A 22,619-nucleotide genomic window follows, 5' to 3' on the forward strand; every position below is an offset into this window, starting at 1 on the left:
ATTGCCTAGTCACTGGCTTTCCCCCAGGGGTAAGCCTGAGGTATATTCCTACAGTGGCTCAGTGAGCAGAATTAATTAGATATTTCAGTTGGTTGCATTAAATTTAAACTGCTTTCCTACTCACCACACATTTTTTTCAACTAACCAACATGCACCAATTCTTGCAGGATAAGATCAAACCCATGCCTCCTGCAGGAAGCCTTCCCTGATTTCTCCAGCCCACTACTCATTGATTCATTCAATAAGCATTTGTTTCCCCACCCTCAGGCCCTTCTAACATCATTCTCTCCCAAATTCCTTCTAAAGGAATGGTTCACGTCCAATAAACTTTCTGGAGAATATGGAGAACAGTAAAGAGGAATTAGTGGCCCTTCTCTGGAGAAGTTTGGCTCAAATATACCTCCAGGTTTTCAGGTGCCTATGAGCATAGAATGAAACAACTTAGTTGGAGAAAAGACAACATTAGCTCCTCTGGCTACCCATAGTTTTCACCCACTGGCCTGCTCATGATCACAGCCCAGCCTCAGTCCAGAACAGACTTTTAGAGTTCTCAAGACACAGGAAGAGGCCATCTTCAGCATTGTCATTGTTCATCCAAATCTTGTCTACTGCTAAGAAGTTCTGATGCAAACATCCACATAAGATTGTTATTTTAGATGGAGATAGGGCTTTCCTGGTGACTCAGATGGTAAAGAATATGCCTGCAATGCAAGAGACCCAGGTTCAATCCCTGGGTCAGGAAGATCCCTTGGAGAAAGAAATGCTAACCCACTCCAGAATTCTTGCCTGGGAAATCCCATGGACAGAGGGGCCTGGTGGGCTACAGTCCATGGGGTTGCAAAGAGTTGGACATAACTGAGTGACTAACACTTCCTTAGATGGAGATCCAATTATAACCTAAAGAGAATAAAAATCTATGAGTAGGAGCTTTCAGAATGGCATGGTAGGAACCTCTTGAAATCCACTTTTGCAAAACAGCAATGAGAACGTTTTTGGAACTCTGGAAATGATTCAAAAGTTTGCAGACACCAATCTGAGGAGCATTTGTTCCAGAAAACTACTGAGTCTTGTTAAGAACACTGATATTAGAGGCCTTTTAACTTGCCCTATTTCAATCCCCCTCTCTCTTGACCAGTGGTAGTCTTGAAAATCAGCAGTCTCACACCCATGGTAAAAGGCCATGAAAGCCAGTAGCCTAACAGTCACTGGTGGGGGCAGGGTGAGTGAAGTGAAGTGAAGTCGCTTAGTCATGTCAGACTCTTTGTGACCCCAAGGACTGTAACCTACCAGGCTCCTCCATCCATGGGATTTTCCAGGCAAGAATACTGCAGTGGTTTGCCGTTTCCTTCTCCAGGGGATCTTCCTGACCCAGGGGTCGAACCTAAGTCTCCTGCATTGCAGGCAGATGCTTTACTGTTTCAAAACAGCCTGAAAAACTCCCAACCTCAGAGCACTATCACTATTTGATCTGTCAGCTCCCAATGAAAAAGCCTCCTTCCCATGGCTTGCAGTTATTTAACATGACTCAGCAGGACATGAGATAGTGGGAAAAGCCCCATCTACGGGGGCATTTGCCAAACAGTTTCAGTGAAAATTGTTTAACATCACAGCTGCCTAAACCATGATACCTGTTGAGATAAATGTGCTAAGTCACTTCAGTTGTGTCCGACTCTTTGCAACACTATGGACCATACTCCTCTGTCCAGGGGATTATCCAGGCAAGAACACTGGAGTGGGCTGCCATGCCCTCCTCCAGGGAATCTTCCTGACCCAGGGATTGAACCCACGTCTCTTATGCCTCCTGCATTAGCAGGCGTGTTCTTTTCACTAGCACCACCTGGTGGGAAAATGAGAGACTGATTAAAAAACTTGAGATTTGGGGAATGAGATATCCACAGAGGTCTTTGAAACGCCACAATACATTCCTAAGGATCTAAAAGTCACACATGTCAAGGGCTGTGTACCTGCCAAAGAAAGACATAGAAGGCTCCCATTTCTCACCTCTGGCTAACCTTGAGTCTGTGAAAACACAAAGTGAAAGCTAAGACAGAATTGTGAACTGCTTACCAGAGCACTGGGGGGATTCCCTGGTGGCTCAGATGGTAAAGAATCTGCCTACATAGGAGGATAGTGAAGTCAATCAGTCGTGCCCGACTCTTTGCAACCCCATGGATAGTAGCCTGCACCAAGCTCCTCCGTCCATGGGATTTTCAAGGCAAGAAGTACTGGAGTGTGTTGCCATTTCCTTCTCCAGGGAATCTTCCCAACCCAGGGATCAAACCCAGGTCTCTCACATTGTAGACAGACACTTTACTGTCTCAGCCACCTGTGTTTAAAACCTGGGTTGGGACTATCCCCCGTAGAATGGAATAGCAACCCACTCCAATATTCTTGCCTAGAGAGACCCATGGATAGAGGAGCCTAGTGGACTATAGTCCACAGGGTCCCAAAGAGTCAGACACGACTGAGTAATTAACACTTTCACTTTCACTTTACCAGAGCACTTTACCAGAGCACTTTCAACTTAACAAAAGATGTGCAAGACTTGTCTACGTATGAAAGTATGAAAGGGAAAGTCGCTCAGTCATGCCTGACTCTTTGTGACCCCAAATATAAAGAATCCTGTGACCACTGATCAGAAGACTTAACATTGTTAACATGGCTGCTGCTGCTAAGTCGCTTCAGTCATGTCCGACTCTGTGCAACCCCATAGACGGCAGCCCACCAGGCTACTCCCCCGTCCCTGGGATTCTCAAGGCAAGAACAGTGGAGTGGGTTGCCATTGCCTTCTCCAATGCATGAATGTGAAAAGTGAAAGTGAAGTCGCTCAGTCGTGTCCAACTCTTTGCGACCCCATGGACCACCAGGCTCCTTCATCCATGGGATTTTCCAGGCAAGAATACTGCAATAGTCCATAAATTTTTCTATAGATTCACTGCAATCCCTATCAAAATTCTAGCTGTCTTGCAGAAACGGATGAGATGATCCTAAAATCACATGAAAATTCAAAGGGTCCAGAACAACCAAAGCAATCTTGGAAAAATAAAAAGAAGATGACTCACAGTTCATGATTTCAAAAAATATCCCAAAGCTATAGTAATTAAGACTGGTACTGGGGGAGGTTAAATAGAGAGACCAGAGAAATAGAACTGAGATTCCAGAAATAAACTCAGACTTTTACAGGAATTGATTTTCAACAAGGGTGCCAAGATCACTCAAGAAAGAATAGCCTTTTCAACAGATGGTGCTGGAACAACTAGATATTAACATGTAAAAGAATGAAGTTACGCAGCCATTAAAAAGAATATATTTGAATCACTTCTAATGAGGTGGATGAAACTGGAGCCTATTATACAGAGTGAAGTAAGCCAGAAAGAAAAACACCAATACAGTATACTAATGCATATATATGGAATTTAGAAAGGTGGTAACGATAACCCTGTATGTGAGACAGCAAAAGAGACACAGATGTATAGAATAGTCTTTTGGACTCTGTGGGAGAGGGAGAGGGTGGGATGATTTGGGAGAATGGCATTGAAACATGTATAATATCATATATGAAATGAATAAAAAAAAAGAATGAAGTTGGACTCCCACTTCATGTTGTATGTAAAGAAAGTGAAAGTGAAAGAAAGTGAAGTTGCTCAATCGTGTCCGACTCTTTGCAACCCTGTGGACTGTAGCCTACCAGGCTCCTCCGTCCATGGGATTCTCCAGGCAAGAATACTGGAGTGGGTTGCCATTTCCTTCTCCAGGGGATCTTCCTGACCCAGGGATCAAAGCCAGGTCTCCTGCATTGGAGGCAGACGCTTTAACCTCGGAGCCACCAGGGAAGCCTGTATGTAAAAAGTAACTCCAAGCTGATCAAAGGCCAAATGTAAGAGATTAAATTATAAAACTAGAGAAAAACACAGGTATCAATCTTCCCAATCTTAGATTAGGCAACTGTATCTTGAATAACTCCAAAATTACAAGCAATGGCTTGTAACAGATTTGTTTTTAGTAAAAGATTAATACTCCTGAAAACACCCTTAGATAGAATTTCTTAATTCTTTAGGTCTGTTCAGCAGTTTTGGCTTCTCTAACACCTATCTGCCTGCAATGCAGGAGACCTGGGTTCGAACCCTGAGTGGGGAAGATCCCCTGGAGAAGGAAATGGCAGCACACTCCAGTATTCTTGCCTGGAAAATCCCATGGACAGAGAAGCCTGTGGGCTACAGTCCATGGGATCACAGAGTTGGACATGACTGAGCTACACAACACTTTCAACACTTATTTATTACATGTGGGGTGCCACTTACATCTTCCCTTAAGCTCCTGATGGCACAAAAAGACAAAAGTCTGTTTTAATAACTTTGATAATAATAATAATGACAGATATAACACCTAACATTTAAACAGTACTTACTGTTTAAACATGGATGAATCTATAGATTAACATACTAAGTGAAATACATCAGAAAGAGAAAGACAAATATCATATGACATCACTAATCAGTAGAATCTAAAAAAATGATACAAATGAACTTATTTCAGAACAGAAAGAGGAGAATTCCCTGGTGGTCTAGTGGTGAGGACTCTGTGCTTCCACTGCAGGGGGCACAGGTTTGATCCCGAGTCAGGGAACTAAGGTCCTGCATGCCACGCAGTGTGGCCAAAACAAAACAAACAACTCAAAACAAAACCGAGTCACAGACTTCAAAAACATGGTTACCAGAGGAGAAAGGTTGGGGAGGGATAAATCAGGAGTTCGGCATTAACATATACACACTGCTGTATAAAATATATATAAAATAGATAATCAACAAGGACCTCCTGTATAGCACAGGGAACCCTACTCAATATTCTGTAATAAGCTATATGGAAAAAGAATCTGAAAAAGAGTGGATATATGTATATGTGTAACTGAATCACTTTGCTGTACACCCAAAACCAACACAACATTGCAAATCAACTATACTCTAATATTCAAAAATAACTAGCACTTACTGTTTGCCAGGCACCATCCTAAGCGCTTCACCTATATTAACTCTGCAAATCCCCCTAACACATCTCTATCTCACAGATCAGAGAACTACAGCACAGACAGGTTGAATAACTTGCCCAGAGTCACCAAAGCCTACAGAGCATGGACCCCAAACTGCAAAACAGGCAGTCTTCCCCCAGAGGGTGTGCTGTTCATCTGAGCAAGCACCCTTAACTCCTCATATCGAGGGTTCTTATAAACCATGTCGCTTTGGACTAGACTGAGGCCAAACTGTGTTTCCTAGTCCCACTCCCTCTGCCCCGGATTTCAGTCACTTTAAATTTTTATTTTAATTAATTCATTTATTTGGCTGTGCTGGGTCTTAGCTGTGGCACACAGGATCTTTAGTTGTGGCATATGAACTCTTGGTTGTGGCATGTGCTATCTATTAATAGTTTCCTGACCAGGGATCAAACCCAGGCCCTCTGCATTGGAAGCATGGAGTCTTAGCCACTGGACCACCAGGGAAATACCTGCCTTAGATTTTTAAATCTTAGAAACTATACTTTCAGGTATCACAGAGAAGGAGATGATTTTCCTATATAAATTTGTACAAAATCACTTTCGCCTGGGGGTGAGAATTAAGAAGAAGAAAGATTGGAATAGAGCTAAGGAAAAGATACCTTTTTCAGAACACAATAAGCAAAGACAAGGAGGAAGAAGTCAGATTGGGAGGGGACAGCAGGTGATTTTCTTTAGTGAGATCTGAGGTAGAGTTACCAGGATGATGACCACAGGCCAGCGAGTACAGGGGACTAAAAAGTATGTGGTTTTATCCATCCTCTTTCTTGTCTTTCAGCCACAACTATGGCCTCCATTACCTGGGGTCATCTCTACTGAGAGAGCAGGACCTCTTGGGCAATTCTAGACTCCAACCACATTGTCCCATTGGGATATCCCTAGCAAGGCCAATAAAAGGCAGCCATTAGTAATGAGCTATGCCTTTTTTTTTCTTTTAAAGAAATACTAACTTTCCCAAGAAGGTTTTTACATAAAATGAAGACATTTTGTGTCCAGTACATCATATTTTTCCTTTATCAGAACACTGATGAAAGAGCTCAGTGGGAGCTGACTGACAGTCTTTAGAATTGCTACTAGGGGAAGATAGGTGGTACAAGAGAGCAGTGGGAAAATACCAGTGCAGGAACAGCTGGGTTTTGGGGGCTTTCTGTTTATTCTTTCTTGCATCAGGACAACACATGAGATAAGAACTTGTGATAAGTAAACAATACCTATGCCCCCTAAGGTCATTGTACATCATCCCTGTACCTGAATGCCTATTGACCCCCAATCAGTTATTATTTCAATAAATATTTTTTGAGTGTGCACTATGTGCCAGGCACTGTTCTACGCAGTGGGGTTGCAGCAGTGAATGAAACAGATACAAAGGTTTGTGCTCATGAAGCATACTACTTCGTCCCTCTTTTCCTCTCCCCACTTTTCCTTCTTCATCTAGTAGAGAACATCAAGCTGTAAATTAGGAAACCTGGGTTCTGGCCCTAGCTCTGCTACAAATTAGATGTATGATCTTCATTAGCATGTCCAGGCTCAGGTGTCCTCTCTGCAGTCCCTAAAGATGAACAAAACATCCATCTTGGAGTTGTGGGGAACTCCTAAATGAATCTAATATAGATTCTGTTTTCCAGGGGCTCACAGACTAGTAGGAAGGTCAGACACAGTTCCAGATAACTACAATGCAAAACTGAAGGTGACAGAAAAGTGAAACAGGGAAAGGTGACCAAGAGAACACGAGATCTAGGTTTCCAAACAAGTGGTACTGTCTGACTTGGGCCTTTAGTAATACAAAAGATTGGGGTATGTGTGAACAGATAGGGATAGTTTTCAAGGAAGAATGTACAGAGGGAGTAAGCAGAACAAATAGTAGTAAATGGATGATCAAGGTTCCAGTAAGGGCGTTCAGTGTTGCCGGAACACATTGAAAGAGTCAAACACCAAATTCACATGTATTTTTACAAGGAACCAAGAGATTGAGACATTCTGCTCTTGACCCATAACCATGAGATCAGTTGATGGTTTTACTCAACATTTACAACCAATAATATCATTGAGGGCTCACCAATTACACAATTCCAACAAAATGCTAGGACTTCTAACTTACAGATTAAATGACTTATGCAATAGGTATAACATATACACAAATACGGGAGCTTTAAAAGTGAACCATATTCTGTCAGATTAAAAGGATAAAACATCTATACATGTCATTGGAAATAACACTGTGGTTTCCTTCAGCCCCATGCAGTGATACAGAGGAGATCAGCATCTCTCATCCTCTGGTTACTAAGTGGTGGTGGTTTAGTTGCTCAGTCGTGTCTGACTCTGTGTGACCCCACGGACTGAAGCCCGCCAGGCTCCTCTGTCCATAGGATTTCTCAGGAAATATACTGGAGTGGGTTGCCACTTCTTTCTCGGGGATCTTCCAAACCCATGGATTGAATCCATGTCTTCTGCATTGCAGGCAGATTATTTAGGGACTGAGCCACCAGGGACACCCCATGGTTACAAAGTACTGGTAATCAATGTTACTTGTTTCCTTAGGGGGGAAAAAAAAAAAACTCCACATACTTCTGTTAATTTTAATCAAGATGTTCAATTAAAGAAATAACTAAATAGTTCCAGATCTTATTTTAAAAGAAGATGCTGTTATCTACACAAGTTTCATTTAGAATGAAACTCTTCCATCTTTCTGTCCACTCTGGGGTCTCTGGAATCAAAGAGCCCAGCAGTAGCAGCAGCAACTGCAAAACAAAACGTTTTGTCACTAGCCTGTTTTCCCTCTTACAATTACTTGCCTTCCTTGTTCCTTTCACTCCATTCCTTGGGTGTTAACCAACATTTCTACATGTTTGGGTTATTGTTGCTTTGTGATAAACCAATCCAAAATTCAGTGGTTCAAAATGACCATTTAAATTTGCTCTCAGATTCTGTTTGGGAACTCAGGATATAGCAGGGATGTCTTGCTTCTACTCCATGATGTCTGGAGTCTCAGCTGGGAAGACACAGCAGCTGGGGGACTCTAATCATCTAGAGGTGTCTTCATTCTCTGGTCTTCTATTTGATGTCTGCTATTAGCTGGGACGTCAGCTGAGGCTGTTGACCAGAGGACCTGTAGGTAGCCTCACCATAGGCTTAGGCTTCCTCAAAACAAGGCAGCCTCAGGGAAGTCAGACTTCTTACATGGCAGCTTAGGACTCTAAAGATCAATGTCCCTGAAGATAAGTCACAAGCCATGCTGCCTCTTATGGCCTCAGAAGTCACAGAGTCTCATTTCTTCCTATTCTGTTGATTTAGATAATAGAAGTCTGACCAGACTCAAAGCAGAGGGGACGTTAACCCTACTTTTCAATGGAAGAGTGGCAAGGTCACATTATAGAAGAGAGCATGGGATGAGACATACTATTCTGGCCATCTCTGAAAAAGACAATGTTTTCCCTCCCATCCATTTATCTTGCTGAAGTATACTCCGATGATTTTTCTTTTTTTTAGGAAAAACACCTTAGAAGACTGCTATTTCTCATTGAGGCTCCTAAGTTCTGATAGAGGGTAACTAGATGCTTTCATCTACACCCAGCCTTCAATCTTTCCTATTCAACACATCTAACCATTTCTCTGCTATATACAGCTCCTGGCAGAAAGGGAATTTGGTCTCCTATAGGCTGCTGGACTTGGCACTAATCACTCTGAGAAGAAAAGCAGCCACTCACATATGGGAGCTGTCCTGGCCCTCAGCTACGTCTTGGTGTTCTCCTGATGAGTGTAATATAACCAATTTCATAGACCATAAACATCAAACAAGGCCACTCTGTGACAAAATCAAGACCACTGCATCCATGTCTGAAAAGAGACAGAACGCCAACTTTGATCAAACCACAAAATGGCCAAAACACCCTCCTATCCTGGCTAATAGCTTCTACTTTACCAATTAGCCCCTCTAGTCTATTCTCCTGCTGCTGCTGCTGCTGCTGCTGCTGCTGCTGCTGCTGCTGCTGCTAGATAAGATTAATTAAGATACCCAATCATGGAATTATCCCTATGTATTGTCTGTTGCTTCCCAACAGAATGCAATTCAGAACGAAGCCTCACTTCTTTAAATTCTGCCACAAATCACCTAATACAAGTCCAAATCCTATAATAAGTCCTTTCTAACACCCTCTGAGATACTCCACCAGCTCCCTGTGGTGTGCATTTTGCCTCGACTCAGTAAGTAAGCAACCGACTTGCTCAAACACAGGTATGTTCCTGGTGGTCTTCAGCTGCAGTGCACTGGTGACTCCTCTAAGGACCTTGAAATTAGAAAACACATTTCTGGCAAGGCCATTTCTGATCTTCTGATCTCCAGCTTTCAGTAAGACTTTTACATGCAGTTTTGGAAGACAATTATATGAGTTCTTTGGATCTCTGAAAGCTATTAAAATGCTCCCATAGATACTGTGCGTGCGTGCGTGCGTGCCTGCATGTGTGTGTGTGTGTGTGTATGAGAGGTTATCAGGGTTTCTTCATCATATTACCAAGTACAGAAAAGTCATCATGATACATAGTAGCAATAACTCTCCTGTCTCCAACAGGTCACAGGATCTAAGGGCAACCTGGATGCAGGCACATGGTTGTTCAGGCCTCTACTGTGGGAAAAGCAGTAAGTCATACACCTAGCAACTGGTCCATCAGTTGCAGATTCCAGATTCTAGAATATATTTTTGTCTCCTCTTCCTCCTGTTTTTTTTCTAATCTTATTTTTCAAAGAAACAACATGGCATTAACTATGATAATTACCCTTCTCTCCTCTACTTTATAGTGCTCATTCACTTGATGTAAGAATTCTCATCCTCAGAAAAAACATTCCAAAGAAAACAATGACATCCATAGCCTTGTGGTTAAGGGCTGGATTGAAAACCTCACTCCACTTCAGGTTAGAGATACATACTGATTTAAAGTTGGGGATTTCCTGGCAGTCCAGTGGTTAAGAATCTGCCTTCCAATGTAGGGGACATGGGTTTTATCCTTGGTCGGGGAACTAAGATCCCACATGCCATAAGGCAACTAGGCCTGCATGCTGCAACTAGAGAAGCCCACCTGTTACAACGAAGAACCAATGCACCCAAAAATAAAAAATAAAGTTGCTTAGGGAATCAGCCGTAACAAGCAGGAAGTCCAGATTAGAAGAAATCTTGTCTGAATCTGAATTCAGGGGTGATCATGTGTTTGCTGCTCTGACACACCTGGCCACAAATTCCCTTTAGCGTCCATCGGTCTGCTCTCAGGATCCATAAGCTACTGAGTGTTCGAGTAACAAAATTAAATCATTCCTACTTAGGAATCACTTAGGACACAGTGATGCATAGTTCAAACTAACACAGGTTTCTTTTACTCCTTTTTTTCCCCTCACATTCCATTGAAAGCTATACTGTCTAAAAGACTAAGTGCGAATTAGGCAGAGATGAGGACTGGTGAGGAGGGGAGGAATCAGCGTACAACTCACCAACCATATGTGAAATTTAACTGATATTCAAGAGTCATGTGTGTGATTACTGATGGGGTTCAGAACATGCTACCCCAAAATATGGTGCCATGGCATACTGAATATTTTAAAGCTGAAGGAGTTTGAGTAAATGGCAGAAACAAGGTCACTTGACCCCTTCGCCCCTCTTCTCTCCTGAAACAGGTCATAAAATCCTCATGTGAGAGGTTCCCTCCTTATATTCAGAGAAGAGGATAATTTTTCTCTCCAAATACAAAGGGATGCAGAGAAAATCCTAACAAATAGGACTTGCTAAGTCTCCCCCAGTTTACTACACTTCCCTTATACTCCTTAATTTGTCTTATTTCTCCATGAATTCCCACTCTTTGTCAAACCTAGCATAAAATTTTGTTGTTTGTTTAGCTACTAAGTCATGTCACCTGGGAAGCCAGCATAAAATACTGAATTCAGTTTCTCTGGGTCTTTATTTGCCTGTGACAGCTCCCATGTCATGTAAAACTTACATTAAATACATTTGTATGCTTCTCTCTTGTTAATCTGTCTTTGTCAGTTTAATTTGCAGACATAGCCAGGGACCTTGAGACAGTAGAGGAAAACTTTTTCCTACCCTTACAGTGTCCTGCTGATTCCCTTGTAATGGAAGACCTTCAGACTTCTGAAACATCCAGGTCACTAGTCATCCTAGCATCTTGCTGGTCACTGAAAAAGCTCACAATAGACCTAAACCAGTTTATTTGGACTTTTTTGTGTGCATTTTATGTATGTCTGCATGATTGGTCTTGAGGTTTTGTTTTGCTTCATAAATGGCCTGGGGAGGATTTGGGAGCCGACACTAACGGGTCTAGAATGAGTGACATTTCTGAAAAATGTGTCCTGATCTTTTTCAGGCCCATGGGAGAGTTTGGAGGGTAGGCAGAACTAGGGACTGCCATTCCCTGGTTGACACAGTAGTAAAGCATCTACCTGCCAATGCAGGAGACCTGGGTTTCATCCCCAATGAGGAAGATACCCTGGAGAAGGAAATGCCAACCCACTCCAGCATTCTTACCTGAGGAATCCCATGGACAGAGGAGCCTGATGGGCTACAGTCCACGGGGTCACAAAAGAGTCGGACATGACTTAGTGCCTAACAAAAGCAACCCTCCAGTAGGCTGTTTAGGTCAATCTATAAAAGAAGGTTTCATGTTAATCTCTGGCACAGTAAGGTTTCTGGTTCCCTTTGTGCTCTAGAGTGAATAAACTGATTATTTCTTCTGAAGAGGGAGGGATTTCATTGAGGGTGAAAAAATAAAAAATAAACTACTTATCACACTATCTCAATTCTGGCTCCTTATGCAACTATTTCTGTGTTGATTAGATTGTCCCAACTGTCCTTTCATTTTTTAACTTCAAACATAATTACCAGAAGTTAGAACACTTCATTTTTTTTTTGGTGATGACACAAGTGTGAGTTCTATATATAACTAGCTGTGTGTGTGCCTGTATACTAAGTAGTTTCAGTCAATGTCCGCCTCTTTGTGACTCCATGGACTGTAGCCCACCAGGCTCCTCTGTCCATGGGATTCTCCAGGCAAGAACACTGGAATGGATTGCCATGCCCTCATCCAGAGAATCTTCCCGACCCAGTGTTTGAACCCATATTATGTCTCCTGCATTGGCAGGCAAGTTCTTTATCACTAGAGCCACCTGAAGAGCACAAATAACTACCTATTTGAATATAACTCAGAAAGGAATCTGAAAAGGAAACAACTATTGTGTTTTTTATATGATTTAAGAAACTCTGATCCCCATGAGTGAAAGAAAAAAACCAAAAAACTGATGCAAATCTTACTTTGTTTAGTTCAAGAAGATTCATCTTTGCTCCATCCATTTAAAACATACAAATGAACAACCAAAACACATCTGTTTTATTTCATATCTACCATGGCTTAATTCAGACTTGTTTAACCTTTAGGAATATGCTTACTTTCCCCTAGAGATGTCCTTTCTGGTTACTAATCTCAGTCCTGTTTAGACTAGTACATCTCTAAGTGTGTTCCGAGAACACCCAGAATGAGCAGTATCAGCGTCTCCTGGGAACTTGTAGGAAACGTAAATTTGGGGGCCAATGCCAGACCCACTGAATCAGCAACTCTTTGGTGGAATTCAGCAATCTGAGCTTTAGCAAGTCCTCCAGCTGATTCTGATGCACAGGAAAGTTTGAGAACCACTGACTTGGACTGCCTGCTATACTGCTGATTCTCTGGCAAACAAAGCAGAAGGTATGAAGATTCAAAAGTTTTAAAAGATTGCTTAGAATTTCAAGTAAATCCACAATTCCCAGCTGTGAACTGAGTTTGCTAGAAAACCAAACAGCTGCCACAGAAGCGTTTCAAATGCTTAGACCAGACAGCCCTTGAGTTCTGCCATTTCAGTCCTACCCAGAGCTCAGAGAAGGCAATGGTAACCCACTCCAGTACTCTTGCCTGGAAAATCCCATGGACGGAGGAGCCTGGTAGGCTCCTCCGTCCATGGGGTCGCGAAGAGTAGGACACGACTGAGCGACTTCCGTTTCACTTTTCACTTTCATGCACTGGAGCAGGAAATGGCAACCTACTCCAGTGTTCTTGCCAGGAGAATCCCAGGGACAGGGGAGCCTGGTGGGCTTCCGTCTATGGGATCGCAGAGTCGGACACGACTAAAACGACTTAGCAGCAGCAGCAGCAGAGCTTGCAGGCTATGCATGTAAAGGGAGGTCTTGCTCTCTGGTAAGACTGACTCTCCAGCAGGGGTGCTGGAAGTGCCACTGTGATGGATAAATGCTCTCACCAGGTATAAACGAGTATGGGCCTTAAGTGCTACTCAGTCACACTCCAGATAGCTGAGCTAACCAGGAAGGGAACGTGCTTGGAGAAAACTGCACATAGTTTTGCCCTGTTTATTTTATCTTTAAAATATATGTCAAATCATCACATCAAAGATCATACCAGATGGCACCCTCAGGAGCGTTTTTGGCCCCCGACAGGTTTTCAAAACACTTTATCTCCTTGTATTGTAACTGCCTGTCTCAAAATGCATACTGTAACTGACAGGCTGTAATTGTAGAGGAAAAAGGTTAATTCCTTTCCTCATACAGAGCTTCCAGTGCAGTACCCAAAACAGCGAAAGTGCTTGGTAATTTGTCAAAAGGGAGTCAACTCGTCCAAAGTAGAATCTGAAACCAGGGGCTCAATAAAATCACTCCAATAAAATCATCCTAGATAGGTACAATTCGCATGTGCGGGTGCCCCGCCAACAAAATGTTTTTTCACTCTGCTGATTTTACCTTCCATTCATCTGTTCGCCACCTCCCCTATCCCCAAACACTACAAAGAAGATTCACACACTGATCACCTACACAATATAATTACATACCCTCTTCCGACACCCTTGTCATCACTTCTCGCCGCCGGGTCCGTCAGGCTGTCAGTTCCCCCGACTCCTCACCCCCTTTCACTTCGGTTCCCCTGTTCCAGCGCGACAGGAGGCCAGAACGTGTCTACACCTTCAGCTCAAAACATGTGTTACAAACTTCCGCCTCCTCTGCTCTGCTGGTGCCGGCCGACGGTCGCTGCTTTCCAGCCTCGGAGAGAAGCTGCACCGGCAGTGGCCAGACTCAGTTAGCCGGTGGCCCTTACTTAGGATCGGTCATAATAGAAAAAAGCACTGCATAGTTCCCGGATGCCCTGGGGCGATGTACAAAGGAGCTCCCACAATCCTCTTCGCTTCCGCTTGTTCCACCCCCAAACCCCGGCATTGACCCTTTCACGTCCATGTTTGTTGGACTATCAACGACCACTGGCACGCAGATTGCACCATGGGGAGATCCCTGACACTTACGTGGTAAAAGAAGTGAAGGGTGGGACCTCCAGTGATAGGCTTCCCAGGTGGCACTAGTGGTAGAGAACCTGCCTGCTAATGCAGGAACATAAGAAGCGCAGGTTCGATCCCCAGAAATGGCAACCCACTCCCGTAATCTGGCATGCTCTATTCTATAGGGTTGCACGGAGTCCGACCTGATTTAGCACGCAAGCAGGTCCCTCAATTATAGTTATCTCGTTTTTGCAACTTGCTTGTAAATTGGCTTGTAAGCTTACCTACTCATTTATAAATAAGACCTTAATATACTTGTTTAGTTGACATGAACAGTTCACAATGATGCGTTTAAGTCTCTAAACCAACTGACACTCTAAATTTGCTGTTTTTGACTGTTCACCTTGATCTTGTGCCTTTTCTACCCTCCATTTCCCATCTCTTTTTAGTTCTTGTCTATTTAACTGCATGCCTCAATGGTTAAGGGTACCGATTTTGTAAACCGGGCTTTTTGGGTTTGAATCTCCACTCTACCATTTATCCAACCATAGAATCTTGGTTAAAGGATTTAAGCACGCTGTTCCTTGACTTCCTCATCTGTAAAATGGGTATAATAGACCTACCTCTAGAGTTGTAGTGAGAGTTTTAAAAGTCACATGCAGGCAGCACCCAGAACATTGCCTAGCAAAGAGTTAAGTGGTATATTGGAACAGAAATTACAATTACTGACGTTGATGGATATGTCTTCTCAGTTAAGACCTTCTAGCTGATAAAGTGTAAATGATAATCATGGTTAACATTTGATTATCTGTGAACTAGGTACTATGTTAAGTGCTTTACATCCATTTCTGTTGTTTAATCCTCATGGTCTTTGGTAGTAGTTGTATTATCCTTCTCTCCCCTCCTTTGTTTTTCTAAGCAACTAAGAAAATTCAGAACTGTGAGATTGCAGATAACCCAGAGCTACTAACAAATAGAGCCAAGACTTAAAACTCTGATTTGTCTTGTGTGCGTTAGTTGCTCAGTCGTGTCCGACTCTTTCTGATTCTGTGGACCATGGCCGACAAGGCTCCTCTGTCCATGGAATTCTCCAGGCAAGAATACTGGAGTGGGTCGCCATCCCCTACTCCAGGGGATCTTTCCTACCCAGGGATCGAACCCAGGTCTCCTGCATTGCAGGCAGATTCTTTACCATCTGAGCTACCAGGGAAGGCATTTTAGATACGACTTGACCCTTCTCAAATATCACTGAGAAAACTGCCATAAATTCTTTGTGAGTGCTCTTCTTTTCCATAAGAGTTCCCTCAATATCTGTGCAGGTCAGGAAGGCTAAGTTTTCTTCAAAGGCAGAAGGACAGCAAACAATAAAGCAAGGGTCTCTCCCCTGAAGGCTGACTGCAAAGATGACTAAAATAGCAAGTCATAATGAACTCAATTATTGTGCCCCACTGTGCCACACAGGCCCTATTACTGCCCATACTGCCTAAGACCACTGGAGATAAAAGGTCCAGGATCCCCACCTCACCTCATCATTCTCTAAAGCTTGGATATTATTAAAGATTTTGCTTGTTTTAGGATGGCACCAAGAGACTCTTTAATATACTATTCTGACTCCAGCCAAAGTGGTAGTAATTTCCACATTAGCAGCAGGTAGAATCAGGTATTTCTGCCTCAGCCCAAGAGCACAGCGAAATCTCCTCTTTCCTAGTTGAAAACAAAAAAGGAATCCCCTCTTTTCCCTCAGATCCTACAGTACCAGGGTCTTGTTATTCTCACTCCACACATACCTACTCCCACTTCCCAACTGATGCTCAGGCAGTTCACAGTGTTGTTTTTTTTTCCAGGAGAAAGGCTGCTGATGGTAAAGGGACTGGTAAGGAAAAAGAATGTAAGTCCCCAAGTTTGCTGAAGGTAAACCAAGTACTGCTTTGTCCCTATCCCTGTACCCATTTTGTAGCTCTCTGACCTTCTTTACTCCCTTTTGGCATTTCAGAACTCATTACCCTGCACACCCAAGAACGCCTTTGGACTTGAATTGCCAAAAAATCAACTTGTCTTTTTTTTTTCTTCACAATCCCCAACAATAGCACAGATGGCTAGTCTTGTGTGTGTGTGTGTGTGTGTGTGTGTGTTTAATATGGACCATTTAAAAAAAAAGTTTTTATTAACTCTGTTACAGCATTGCTTCAGGTTTTTTTTTGAAATATGTATTTATTTGGCTGTATTGGGTCTTAGTTTCAGCACATAGAATCTTTAATCTTGGGCATACAGGATTTTTTTTAGCTATGGCATGTAGGATCTAGTTCCCTGACCAGGGATTGAACCCAGGCCCCCTGCATTGGGAGCATGGAGTCTTAGCAACTGGACCACCAGGGAAGTCCCTGCTTCAGTTTTATGTTTTGGTTTTTTTGGTCATGAGGCACGTGGGATCTCAGCTCCCCACTGGGACTCGAACTCGCACCCTCTGCATTGGAAGATAACGTTTTAACCACTGGACTGCCAGGTAAGTCCCTGGGCTTGGTCTTCTACTCAAAATGGCTAAGTTTAGATTCTTCTCCCATATAGGCCATCACACTGACACAACATTGTGGGTCAGGTATGCCAGTATTCTTGCCTGGGAAATCCCATGGACAGAGGAGCCTTGCGGGCTAGAGTTCTTGTGGTTGAAAAGAGCTGGACACAACTAAGCAACTGAGCACACAGCGCATGCTCCTATAAATTGTTTTTTAAAAGTTTGTGTGTGTGTTAGTCATTCATGTGACCCCATGGACTGTAGCCTTTCAGGTTCCTCTGTTCATGGAATTTTCCAGTGGCTAAGTTTAAAAAGATAAAGGAGAGAGAGAGAGGATGAGAAAGCTTTTATCTTAATTTCCCCCATTATTTCTAGTGTCAGGCTATTAGAAAGTGTCAGCATAGGGGTAAAGCTGAGAGAAATCCAGTTCCAGAAGTCAGGAAATCTTCCCTGGTGCAAAGCAAAGTATCGACAGAAGGAAAACAAGCAGACAGGGGTGTCTCTAGGGCCAGTAGAAATCAAGCAGAGAGGTTGGGTGCAGATCTCAGACATAAACAAGAGACCCTACACTTATAGCTCCTTTCATCCTAAACCCCATATTCCCATTCTAGAGATTTCATCTGCCTCAAATTCTTAGCAATTTGGTTCTTTGACTTCTGGGCAACTTGCCCTGATCACAGAAGCCACCACCAGCTGCTATTGCTTTGCAAAAAGAGTAGGTAAGGGGAGAGGATATGCCTTATTCCTAAACCCAATTTTAGAAAGGGAGATGTGTTTCCAGTATCTCATCCCAGATGTTCTCATAACGTAATTTTCGAAACTGTCATATGTAGTTTGTGTTCAAGTTCTGCTGTGCTTTTTGTGGTATTTTTCAGTTATGTGTTTTTAAGGGCTCATCTGGGGTTCTAATACACATATGACAATGTTTCTATACTGTAGGGTACACACACTGCTGGTGACCAGTTCAGGCTCCCTTTACAAGGCAGATGGACCAATTCCCCCAACAGCTGTGGGTGTTAGCAGCTAACTACAGCTGCTTCCTTTTCTGGGTAATTGCACTCTGTAGAATAAAAGCTTCAGTACTGTTACAAGACTCATGCTCCCCACACACCCCTGCAACCTAAAAAATGAAAATGAGGCCCAGCCTATTCCTAGCTTCTCTTGTCTTGCTGATATCAACAGACCACATTCTCTCAAATTAGAAAGGAAATCCATTCATGCTTCATTGTAGTTCTTTTTCACTACAGACTATGGGGGAAAAACTTATAATTGTTAGAAAAAGCTATTTGAGACTTGTTAAAATTTTGGTTAGATTATAATTATTTTGTGATAGATAGTCCTGCTCTAATAGCATGAATTGTAAATTGATCAGTTGTTGGCTATTTCATTTCTGTTGACTGTAAGGTGTTACTGAAGATGGCCAAGAACAAGCCTAAGGTTGTGTATCTGATAAGGATACTCTGATTAATCTAGAAATGTTAAGAAAAACAGACAAGACTACCAATTTGCAAATAATAAAAAATATATCCTAAAATAATTCTGGTATAATTCAGAAGATATATTGGGATCATTATTATAAACCTTGATCATAATATTGTAGAAGTGTGTAGGTATTGGTTGAATAAGGTTTGAATAAATGTTCTGGTTAAAAATGATCAGATTTTTTAATTTACGTTTGCAGACATACAAAATACTAAACTTCTGGCATCACATTCAGTTTCTTCCCCCAACACATAAATCCTATTATAGAGCCTTTGTAAAACCACCATACCAAAACGGCTGGCTAAATCCACTCTTGTGGCTTAAAAGAGCCAAGGTGATTTTTTTCACTGGGATTATACCCTTAATTAACTTCCATCTAAATTAAGACCCAAACATATCTGAAAACTTATTTCTCTGTGTATTTTAATATCTTGCTTTTAGTGTGACCTCTGATCATTAATTCCCTTTCATTTATTATTTACATGTATTTATTTGTATATTTTATGTTGTTGTTTATTATTTTGGGCTTCCCTGTGGCTCAGCTGGTAAAGAATCCACCTGCAATGCAGGAGACCTGGGCTCGATCCCTTTCAATTCCTTTTTACTTGTTACTTTGCTAAATATATTTATTTTATCCTCCCTTGAAAAAAATCAGGTTATGGAAGGTCTTTTAAGTGGTGGTTTTTGATTTAGTAACTGAAATAAACATTTCCTATTTCATAAGAGGAAAATATCATTATTTAAAAATTTATACTGATCTGAAAACTATTGGTTGTTTCTGAAAAGTCCTTTCTACATTGGTCAAATAAATCTCAGTATTTATAGAGCTTGTTCAGTATTTTAGTTCTGTACAAGATTTTCAGTATAGCATAGGAAAGAATGCTCTGTTAACTTGCTTAACGCAGGTATACTGAAGAGAAGAAATGACTTTCCTAACTTATCTGTAATCATTGTTAAGTGAAGTCTTGGAAAGAACAATTAAAGAATGGTGAGTTACTCATTAAAATTTTTGAAGTACTAAAGCATTGGAATGGATAGAATTATACAGGAGAATAATATAACTTATTTTCAGAAATAATAAGAAAATTGTATGAGGGTAGATATGTAAATTTTATTATACCCTCTGTTGGTATTTCTCAAAAATTTTCTGCCTAAACCCTTAAAGGTTTCTAAGATTGTAAATGATTAATTATCACATTATCCATTTCTAATAAAAACATTTTCTAAGTCCTTCATCTGTCTTTCATCATTTACCAGTTTTACCATAGAAATGATATGGAATTTCAGTGTCACTCTTGATACACAATGCCCATCTTTTCCGGCCTAGTTGACAGATACACATATTCTAAAATCCCAAGCCAAATGTCGCTGCCTCTGTGAAGACCTTCCCAGTCTCCTTTTTCCTAGGCAGAATTCATCCTTTTCTTTAATGTGCACTCATAGGTCTTTATACACACCTCTTTTAGACCTTGCATCTCACTGTATTATAATTATATGTTATATAAGTTAACAACTGTTTTTTCATGTCATTAAGAAACCCATTATTTTTCTATTATATAAAAAATCCAAAAGTAGGCAGTTCAATATTGTTACAGCTTCTCCTTTCATCTTTATGCTTTATTTTTCAACCTCAAGCTCTGCCTTCCTAGCTCAGTTTCCTCAATGTAACAATATAGTTGCTGTAGCTCCAGCCATCACACCCATGTCCTAGGCAAGAATGAGTTAAAAGGTAATGCAATATGGCCTCCCAGCTTAACAACTTCATAAGCACCCTCACTCCTCCTCCCCCACCCCAGTGCATGTATGTGCACATACACATACACACGGACAAAATTTTAAACCTTTCTAGGAGGCCCCACCCAAAAACTTCCACCTACATACCATTGACCTATGTTTAGTCGCATGAGCACCCCTATTTGAAAGAAAGGGTGAGAAATTACATTTTTTCCTATTTGGGTACATAGCCACACCCCCACCCAAGAAAATCAGGTTTTATCACTTAGAAATAATGGGGAGAAAGGGATAAACAACTAGCAATCTCTGTCACATTCTTTCACTTAAAAAAAACATACCTGTTTCCTTACCTAGGCTGTAAAATCTTGGACGGTTTGCTGCTGCTACTGCTGCTAAGTTGCTTCAGTCCGACTCTGTGCAACCCCATAGACGGCAGCCCACCAGGCTCCCCCGTCCCTGGGATTCTCCTGGCAAGAACACTGGAGTGGGTTGCCATTTCCTTCTCCAGTGCATGAAAGTGAAAAGCGAAAGTGAAGTCGCTCAGTCGTGTCCAACTCTTTGCAGCCCCATGGACTGCAGCCTACCAGGCTCCTCCATCCATAGGATTTTCCAGGCAAGAGTACTGGAGTGGGGTGCCATCGCCTTCTCCGTTGGACGGTTTAGGTTATGTCATATTTATTTTGTATTTCAAGGGCCTAGCATAGTACATGACACTATTTATTGTTTATTTTCTTCACCTACAATGTGAAGGGTTATTTTATGTAATCTTCCAAATAAAAAAGATTTCATGTTTTACCAGAATAATTTATGTGCTTTGTGTTGACTTTAATCATGTCCTTGATTATTTAAGAAAACAAAGCTTCCTCACTTATGAAGGAGCTAAGGTTCTTGAGAGTCATGTTACCTTCTGTGTTTATTTTTAAATGCTGTATTGTTCCCTTCATATGAATAGCCAAATACTGTTTCTTTTCACCAACTATCCTATTTTAAGTATTCAAATTTCTTGACTCTTGATTTTGTTTTCTTCCTAAGGTTGAATCCTAAATGTAAAATGAAATAAAATAACTTTCAGGATATATTTTGTACCTAAAGGTATATTTGATATTTTCCAAAGGGCCCTTGATCAGTCAAAGATTTGTTCTTTCTTTTACCTTAGAAAAAGTTGCTAGAAACTATTATGTTTATTTAGTGTTACTATTCAGAGAAGGCGATGGCACCCCACTCCAGTACTCTTGCCTGGAAAATCCCATGGATGGAGGAGCCTGGTAGGCTGCAGTCCGTGGGGTCGCTAAAAGTCAGACACGACTGAGTGACCTCACTTTCACTTTTCATTTTCATGTATTGGAGAAGGAAATGGCAACCCACTCCAGTGTTCTTGCCTGGAGAATCCCAGGGACGGGGGAGCCTGGCGGGCTGCCGTCTATGGGGTCATACAGAGTCGGACTGAAGCGACTTAGCAGCAGCAGCAGCAGCAGCAGCAGCAGCAGCAGCAGTGTTACTGTTGATGAGATGCTTAGGGAGAGTTGTCTAATTAGAAGAGATGCTCACTTTCCCCTAGGTTACATTTGTATGGGCAAAATATTACTAACATAAAAATGTCAGAAATTGTATCCTAAATGGAAAGTATCTAGAGATTTCTCAAGGCTCTTGGTCTCCATGATATTTCTATTTATCAGAGTTCCCGTGGTACTTTGCCTGAGAATATTAGGCAAAAGCAGTTTAGCATTATCCTTTATAATTTTAGTTATTAATGTAAACCTTTTCTTGGCCACAACCTTGCTTCTTATTAATTTGAATCTAGGCCTGTGGCTTTTAAGTGAAGATGTGTATCAGACTTAACCTATGGAGTTCCATTAAAATATAGGTTTTGTTGTACCTGCTCCAGATTTACTGAATTTCTTTAGTTGGTATTCTTTTTTTTAATTGGAGGATAATTTCTGTACAATGTTGTGTTGGTCTCTGCCATACAACAATGTGAATCAGTCATATATATGATATATATCCCTTCCCACTTGAGCGCCCTCCCCCCAATTCTACTTTTCTAGGTTGTCACAGAGCACCAGGCCGGGCTCCTTATGTTATGCAGCAGCTTCCTACTACTTGTGTATTTTACACGTGATAGTGTATATATGTTAGTGCTACTTTCTCAATTTGTCCTAACCTCCCTTTCCCCCGCTGTGCCCACAAGTCTGTTATCTACGTCTGCGTCTCCATTTCTTCTCTGTAAATTGTTTCAACAGTACTATTTTTCTGGATTACATATGCATGCGTTAATATATGGTATTTGTTTTTCTCTTTCTGACTTCTTCACTCTGTGTAACAGAATCTAGGTTCATCAACCTTACTCCAACTGACTCAAGTAATATCATTCTCAACAGTGAAAATCTAAAAGCATTTCCTCTAAGATCAGGAACTAGTTACTATTCTTGATATTCTGTAAATGTATGTTCTTCCTGTCTGTTTAGTATAGTCATGGTATAGAATGTATGTCATATCTCTATTATTATTTATCTTTCAGTTTTTTCTGCTATAAAAAT

At 41.6% G+C, this 22,619-nt stretch overlaps 1 protein-coding gene and 1 long non-coding RNA gene across 6 annotated transcripts in view; one reads left to right on the top strand and one right to left on the bottom strand.

The window, feature by feature from the left end:
• Positions 1-14,241, bottom strand: part of SLC25A53 (solute carrier family 25 member 53) — a 57,445-nt gene extending 43,204 nt beyond the window's left edge. For all 5 annotated transcript variants that reach the window (XM_042242070.2, XM_042242068.2, XM_060407599.1 and 2 more), the window contains exon 1: positions 13,917-14,241. The gene's annotated coding sequence lies outside the window, so the exon portion shown is untranslated. The remainder of the gene's footprint in view (positions 1-13,916) is intronic.
• A 73-nt stretch (positions 14,242-14,314) lies between these two features.
• On the top strand, positions 14,315-20,883 carry LOC105605638 (uncharacterized). Its single transcript, XR_009598778.1, has 2 exons — positions 14,315-14,384; positions 16,199-20,883. It is a non-coding gene; the product is annotated as an uncharacterized LOC105605638 (long non-coding RNA).
• The last annotated feature ends 1,736 nt before the right edge of the window (positions 20,884-22,619 follow it).

Source organism: Ovis aries, chromosome X, assembly GCF_016772045.2.
Source record: "Ovis aries strain OAR_USU_Benz2616 breed Rambouillet chromosome X, ARS-UI_Ramb_v3.0, whole genome shotgun sequence".
Taxonomy (NCBI): domain Eukaryota; kingdom Metazoa; phylum Chordata; class Mammalia; order Artiodactyla; family Bovidae; genus Ovis; species Ovis aries.